The sequence below is a fragment of the Euprymna scolopes genome, chromosome 46 (genome assembly GCF_053919585.1).
Source record: "Euprymna scolopes isolate OS-2025 chromosome 46, ASM5391958v1, whole genome shotgun sequence".
Classification (NCBI taxonomy): Eukaryota; Metazoa; Mollusca; class Cephalopoda; order Sepiida; family Sepiolidae; genus Euprymna; species Euprymna scolopes.
This window is the reverse complement of record NC_136527.1, coordinates 168,984,980-168,993,532: the sequence shown is the minus strand read 5'-3', so window position 1 is coordinate 168,993,532 and position 8,553 is coordinate 168,984,980. Positions and strand designations below refer to the sequence as shown.

Sequence of the window (8,553 nt, the reverse complement as noted above, 5' to 3'; positions counted from 1 at the left end):
TCCGTGCAAGGATATGTAAACACAAAGTCCGAGTTAAAATATGTACGTTTTGCTGAACGAATATTTACACTCGACTTTTACACTAAAACTGTTATGAAGTACGTAGCACTGCTACAACTAAATACGAAACTGCGTGGGAAGCACACACAGCTCTGTACGAAGACATCTGCTGATAATAAAGCTTCTGGCGCTTAACATACAAACCACTGCCTTTGTCCTCTTTTGTTTACATTTCGCCTCATTACATGGTGTAACGAAGTGGGATTTAATTTTGTTTTCTTTCTGGAACAACGTAAAGACTGTGGATAATTATAATCGTTCAGCAAAACGTACATATTTTAACTCGGACTTTGTGTTTACATATCCTGGCATGGAATTTATCAACCACGTGGATTCGGTCATTTTTATACATTCGTCGGCTACAACATGGCATATGCAATTCCACCACCAGTGAAAATGGAAATGGATGGCGATTTACGAGAGAACTGGGCCCTCGTCAAATTAACCTGGGAAAATTATGCAGCTGCAACGGAAATTGAAAAAAAAAAGCAGCAAAAATACAGGTAGGAACTCTGCTTTCTGTTATCGGTAAAGAATGCTTACAGATATATAAAATCTGTCTATATCGGAAGAGGAACAAGCGAGTAGAAAAAATATTTTTGAAAGGCTCACAGACTACTTTGAGCCTAAACAAAACACCATATACCAACGGTATATGTTTCATTCCTGCACAAAGGAACAGGATGAAAAATTTGACAGTTAATAAATTAATTAAGAAACCTAGTTAAAACTTGCAATTTATAAAGAACTACAAATTCTGTAGACAAAGCCATGACAAAGGGAAATGTCAGGCCTATGGACTAACGTGTGCGATCTGCCTAAAGCGCAATCACATTGCCAGGGTATGCCAATCACAGACACAGCCCACCCCACCACAACGGCCAAACAAACCCATGACGCAACGAACTGCAAAAATGCGCTATGTCGAAACAGAAGTGCCCAGCAGTGACGAAAGTATTTATGTTCTGGGGTCTCTGTCAGACCACAGACAGTAACACGCAGACATTTGTCTATCCATCCCAGCAGACAGTGCAAAGACCAGCTGTAGATTCCAAATTGACACAGGAGCAAGCTGCAGCACCTTGGCCCTTGCTGACTATAAACATCTCAAAAAAACACCACTACAGCCTTCTCACACAAGGTTACGGCTGTACAATTCCATACTGCAACCCTTGGGCTTAGTAATACTTCATTGTGAGATAAATGGTATAAGAAAAAAGTCAACTTTCAAGTGGTGGATGGCAACTCACCTTCACTACTTTCCGGATAGGCTAGCTCAGCTCTGAGGCTGATAGCTTTTAATACAGAATGTGTGCAAGCAAATACACAGCAAGCGCTCATAAATAAAAGACAGGTAGCAGAAAAATACTATTATAGACACAACAAACCTCTGCCGGACCTCACTATTGGGCAGTCTGTTAGAGTAAAATGTCATCCGCAGATCCCTCACAGCGATTGGAAACCTGGCATCATCACTAGCAAAGAAGCACCACGCAGCTACGGAGTTCAAGTAAATGGGAAAAATCTACAGAAGAAACCAAATACACATTCGCTCAACCAATACACCCATCATACCTAATCATGTTCCCATACCGCAAGCAGCAGAAGATAACGCTGACCAGACGAAACCAGTGCTGCAACAACTGTCAACACATGACAAACAACCTCGCAGGTCTAGTCGTGTTGTCAAACTCCCTACCCGACAAAAAGACTATACACTAGACAACAAACACACACAAAACATCAACAAAACACGAGAGACACAACACATTTAAAATGAATACACAAACACACAAATATCAGCAAAACACAACACATTTAAAAGTAATAAACAAAAACACACATAAACCCAGACTGCAATGGGTAATAAAAAAAACAATAAAACATTATTGAATAAGGGGGGTGTTATGAAGTACGTAGCTACGGCTACAACTAAATACGAAACTGCGTGCGAAGCACACACAGCTCTGTACGAAGACATCTGCCGATAATAAAGATTCTGGCGCTTAACATACAAACCACGGCCTTTGGCTTCTTTTGTTTTCATTTCGCCTCATTACAAAAACAATATAAATATTTACACTCAACTTTTACACTAAAACAATATAAATATTTAAACTCAGTTTTTACACTACAACAATATAAATATTTACACTCGGTTTTTACACTAAAACAATATAAATATTTACACTCGGTTTTTACACTAAAACAGCATAAATATTTACACTCGGCTTTCACATTAAAACAATATAAATATTTACACTCGGTTTTTACACTAAAACAGCATAAATATTTACACTCGGCTTTCACATTGAAACAATATAAATATTTACACTCGGCTTTCACATTGAAACAATATAAATATTTACACTCGGCTTTCACATTGAAACAATATAAATATTTACACTCGGCTTTTACACTAAAACAATATAAATATTTACACTCGGCTTTTACACTAAAACAATATAAATATTTACACTCGGTTTTTACACTAAAACAATATAAATATTTACACTCGGTTTTTACACTAAAACAGCATAAATATTTACACTCGGCTTTCACATTAAAACAATATAAATATTTACACTCGGTTTTTACACTAAAACAGCATAAATATTTACACTCGGCTTTCACATTGAAACAATATAAATATTTACACTCGGCTTTCACATTGAAACAATATAAATATTTACACTCGGCTTTCACATTGAAACAATATAAATATTTACACTCGGCTTTTACACTAAAACAATATAAATATTTACACTCGGCTTTTACACTAAAACAATATAAATATTTACACTCGGCTTTTACACTAAAACAATATAAATATTTACACTCGGCTTTTACACTAAAACAATATAAATATTTACACGCGAGTTTACCCTAAAACAATATAAATATTTACACTCGGGTTTTACACTAAAACAATATCAATATTTACACTCGCGTTTTATACTAGAATAGTAAAAAAAACGCCTGACATAACACAGTCATCTGGGAGTCTCGATAATCATTGACGAATCGAACATTAAAAAAACTGCTCGAAGAAAGCCAACCAATAAATTGAATTGTGACACATCTGCATATGTAGTATGACAATGTTTAAACGGTATCTTGGTTTATTAAATTGTTAGGTTAAAGTACAGAATAGTTAACAACACTTGGGTTATTATCGTATTCCCCTCAAATCAAAACAAAAATCGATACTAGGTCTTCCCGCCTGTCTTCCTCGCCACAAAAACTTTAAACTGAACGATTATATGTCTCGTTGACTGCAATTTGGACTTAAATTTTAAAGTAGGTGCTCAATTTAAGTTAAATTTATATAACAAAGTCTTAAATATTTATAAGTTGTGTTTTTTATTCTATTTTTCGGGAGATTTTATAATGATTTTTCAGACGTAATGGCAAACAAAAAGGGATTTTTATTTTATGTTTTTTTAATCAGTAAAACTATGTTGGCTTCGATAGTAAATATTTATTAATTAGTTTTTCGACATTAAGTTACTGTTAATTGGTGATGGCCAATAAATGGGTGATCATTTTTATGTAAACTTTATTAAAGAATGTGTTACTAATTCTAGAACATTAAATATTGAATAAAGCCTCACAATTCGCACAGAAAACCGTTTTTACAAATATTTTTTTAAAAATCAATTAAATACCAAAAAAAAAAAAATAATAATAAATGAAAAACAAAGTTTTTTTTGTGCTCAGTTGCCTAACAATTCAACCAACTTCGAATTAAATACTTTTGTTTATGGTAAACATTATTATTGTCTCAGAAATAACGTAAGTTTTACTTAAATAAACAAATTTTTGACATTTAAATCTAATTGTCAGAGTGAATACTATATTTAAAAAAAAAATTTTTCAATCATAAATTTTTTATTCACGTTTGTTATAAAGCATAGCGGAATCAATATTTTTATTGGATTGCAATAAAAATAACCCTTTTTTTTAAATATCAATTGTTTTAAATAATATTTCTGAAGGGGTGGAAAAACGAACTGGCTTTCTGTTTCAGATTATTTTAAAATTTATTCAACTGGATTTTTAAATCGTAAAAAGAACTAACCTTTCGCATTGAATTACAATAAAAATAAACTTTTTTTTTAATATTTAAGATTATTTTTAAGTTGTTGAGTGATAGTTTTTAAAAGTGTTTTAAAAAAGAAACTTACCTTTCATTCAGGGAATTAAATACGAGAAAAGTCGTTTTTTTTTTTTCATTTGTGTTCAAAACAAAGTTGTTTTGTTTGTAAGGATTTCTTTAGTAAATTTATACAACTTTTTTGGGGTGTGTCCAATTCATTAAGAAATAAAATGTATGAAAATATAAAAGAATAAAAATCAAAAAATGAAAAACACGATTTAAACGTGAAATTATTTAGAGAGAAAACTAACTGCTAAAGAACAAAGAACGTAAGGTCATCGTATTAACACGGTGTAATCATTATTTTGTTCCTTGTGTAAAAATGGCTGTTGGGTTAGTTAAATGTGCCGAACTGTTTTACTATCAAGTTTAGATTATATTTGCCAATTCTTAAGCCTTTTGGGTACTTGTATTGTGAATTTCTATTTCGTATTCAATTCATTTAAAAATAAAATATACGAAGCTTTAAAAATCATAACATCCAAGGCGAGAACAATATTCCGAATGATCCAAATGAATGCTCATATAAAAATATTGTAAAACTGAATATTTCAAATAAAAGGAAGGAATTACACGAAAGGTGAAGTCAGTCAAATGACAAACATAGATTTTGACCAAGAAATTAAACTATGACCACATGATTACATAATGGGACTTGAAAGTTATTGTTATTAAACTCGATTCGGTTAAACCTACGATAACTTGCACTCATGTTTCCAGACTTAAACCTGCTAATTAGCCTGTTTTACATAAAATCATCATTAAACGAACAATGATGAAAGTGTAGTACGTGTTTCTTTTTTGTTTGTTCATTTCAATCATGTTTCGCGTTATCATGATTGTAGCGATTTCAAGAGAGGCTTTATTTATCATCGGTTCTTATACTATACCATGCAATAACACCTTCTTTGATGAGGAAGTAGTATAAGGTGGTAAAATGCTTCGGCTTCCGAGTGTGAATATGCGAGAAAATAGATCAAAACACAAATCGATATTTAACTCCTACTTGTCGTACAACTTGATCAAACGCGATTTTATTTACGCGATATATATTTTGGCAGGGGAAGGTAACTATTCTTGGAGTTATGCCCCTTTAATTGCAAACACTACATTTTTTTTTTTTTTCAATTCGTGGAATTCGTGGTGGAATAATATATATACTCGTAGCCAAATTGAATATTGAAATGCTCATATCTGGTTCCATGGGACGAAACTGCATAACAATTTGCAGGTTTTTTGAAGATTATAATACTATTCTGCGGTTAAAATTTTTATGACAATTGGTTTAAAAAAAACTATTTTCAAACCTCTGAATTATACTTAAATCTGCATACATTTGTATATATAGTGCCCAGGTACGCTACAACAGAACACCGACTACTCTAACTTAGTTTTTTTAGGGTATTCGACAATACCTTTTCTCGTTGTAATGATGAACACATAAGACGGCAGTATGAAAAACATGATGATCATTTATTTCTTCCAATTGACGGGTCAGTGGCTTTGCATCCAGGAATTCAAAGTTTCTTTACATCCTCTTCTTTTAAAACCCTCTTGCTTCCAGATGGTGCCTAGGTTCAGTCAACCCCTCTGCGTCCCTGGTCGGACTCTCGTCTGACTCTCTGACTCCCTCTCTAACTTTTACTTCGGACTCTTTACTATATTGAGAAATCACATGTATGTCTAGCCAACGTGACTATAATTCTCGTGTCATCAACATGCGCGATTTGCACGTTTTTGAAACATTCTGATGACCAGGAAATTTCCCAATTTCCTTTGTTGTTTTACAAAGGAATTTAACCAACTTATTTAATTCATATAACCCATATTTTAGTGTGCACATTCTTTCTAACAATGTGCATAGTTTCCAGCCAAATTTGTATTTATTAAATATTTTAACAGAATCAACAATTTACTGGACATTCCATTTAAAACCTATTGTTCTTTAAAACTTATCTCCAGGGTTCGATTCCCGTTTTCTCTGATTTTATTTTCATTTACTAATTCTCTTTATTTTTATTTACATGAAAAAGAGGACAAGCCTTTTTGATGTAACATATATATATATATATATATATATATATATATATATATATATATATATATATATATATATACGTTCAGGAGTAGATAACTCTAATGTGGCCATATCTCTTTAATTTTAAACATTACCATCTCTTGCCCTCGTCTACGCTTATTTATTGAACATTCTGTACCAAAGGTCGCTGGGAAAATGGCTGGATCCTTCTATCGATCCAGTAGATATCTCACTCACTGCTGATGCAATTTTAAAAAAATTTGACTGTCATGTGTGTATTCGTTGATATCTTATATGCTTTTATATAAGTGATGCGCTTCTCTGTTGATGAACTGTATCCGATATATACTCGAGACTCAAAACAATGAAAATAATATGCTGTTGTCATAGCCCAAGTTATCAATGCCTGTCGGTGGTTAGTATATAAGTGCGATATAAAACCAGTGCACATGCGACAATAAAATTATACTTACCTGGGTTTTTTTTCCCACTCCCCCTTACTGGCCTTAGTGCCTAAGCTTCTTCGTACCCCAAATGAGGCCTTGGCAGTAGATAATGCCAAGGCCGGGGACGAAGGGCTAAATATAATACTTACCTTGTACCGAGGTTACGGCGATCAATAAGGTCGTTCCTCCAAAGTGAGACCCTTCCATTACATTGCGGTTGGGTTGACCTTTGCGATCTTCCCAAATGTGGACGATTCGGGTGCATTATTTCTGAGTGTGGGGTCTGCGTACGCGCTCACCCCGATAATTCAATCAATATCAGATATCCTTCTACTCATAAGTAAACAACTTAATTCTGGTCCGTAGGTCTACAACTCTCACCGATGTTGTGCAAAAGCCTCTTAGTTTCCCTTTTCCCCAATCGCCTATTTCTGTACGCGCCACAAAACAAGCGATTTTTCCAGATCAGTTTATCATCCACTTCTATTCCAACGTTCTGATTGTATCTAATCTGCATCTCCATATCAGTAACGTTTGCATTGAACATAATCTTTTCTGTTATATAAACATCATTGATTTGATTTAAGTAAATAGGACAGTCTCTGGAGTGATTGTTGCGAGTAAAAACGTTAGCTATGGATAAGCCTTTAACAAATAAATAGGTACACACCCTCTCCTCCATTTTGTGAGCGGGATTTGTGCCTAATTATTGATTTTTTGTTTAACATTTTCAGTGGTGGCTCGCGCATGGAGCTGTGGGACTGCAGCACCCACAAGTTATTTCCACACAATATTAATGATAAAATTAAAAATAATACGTTTGTTTTTTTATTATTATTATTTTATTTTTTCTATGTGTACATTATAAAATCATTAAGTAAAATGTCGGTATCTTCAAATTCATATAAAAACAAAAATACAACTTGCTTGGAGCTGTGAAATTTACAGTTACACTTTCTTAATGAAATTCTCTTGTGCGCATGCGCGGATTAGACGCTTTAGACAGCCGATTAAAGCCTCTTAAGGAATTGTCGCATCTCTGCGTCGTGAAATTCGTTATTTGCTTAGGGTGTGCGCCTGTATAGATATGATAACATTTTTATTGAAAAAACAACAACAAAAAACAAAAAGGGGGTGTATATACAATTTTTAAAAATTATTATTAAAATCTGCATATAACGTGTTCTTATATATAAAATATTCTGCTTTTTCTTTTCTTTTTTTTAAATACGCACACTTTTAGCGTTGTGATTCAAGTCAGAAGCAGACGAAAATATATAATACGCAGAAACTGTTTTTTATTATTAAAAGTATTCGGGGATTTAGCAGTGAAGAAGCTAACAAGCGACCAAGGGTAAAAATCAAATATACAATAAATAAATCTTAGCATAAAAATAAAGTTCTTTTCCATCTACCTGCCTTTTTGTTTGTTTTAAGTAGTTTTAAATGCTATTTATTTTGCAACAACTAAACTTTGCAAAACAAATAAAAACTGTTTATATTTTTTCCTAGAAGCAAACAAGCGAAGAAACATTTTATGTTGGAAATATATTTTAGTTAGAAATCTTTTTAACTTGTATGTTTTAGATATAAAAACTTAGCATTTATTTGTCTCCAACGAGGAAAATGTTAGAAGTTTTACACTTTAAAAAATGTTGTTGTTTTTTTTTGCACAAGGCTTTTTTTTAAATTAAAATGTGTTTACAAGTAAAGAAACAATTTTAATAATTATGCATTTTTAAACTTTACATTGAATTTGTTAGTAGATGGGGCAAATAATACGCATTAAAAAAGTAACTAGAAATCCTTCTCGATTGAGACCATTTTAATTTTTTGTTTTCTTTGGGGAG

At 32.8% G+C, this 8,553-nt stretch overlaps 1 non-coding gene across 1 annotated transcript; it reads left to right on the top strand.

Moving 5' to 3' along the window:
* The first annotated feature begins 6,844 nt into the window (after positions 1–6,844).
* On the top strand, positions 6,845–7,007 carry LOC145271575 (U1 spliceosomal RNA). The gene has a single exon (XR_013865984.1). It is a non-coding gene; the product is annotated as a U1 spliceosomal RNA (small nuclear RNA).
* The last annotated feature ends 1,546 nt before the right edge of the window (positions 7,008–8,553 follow it).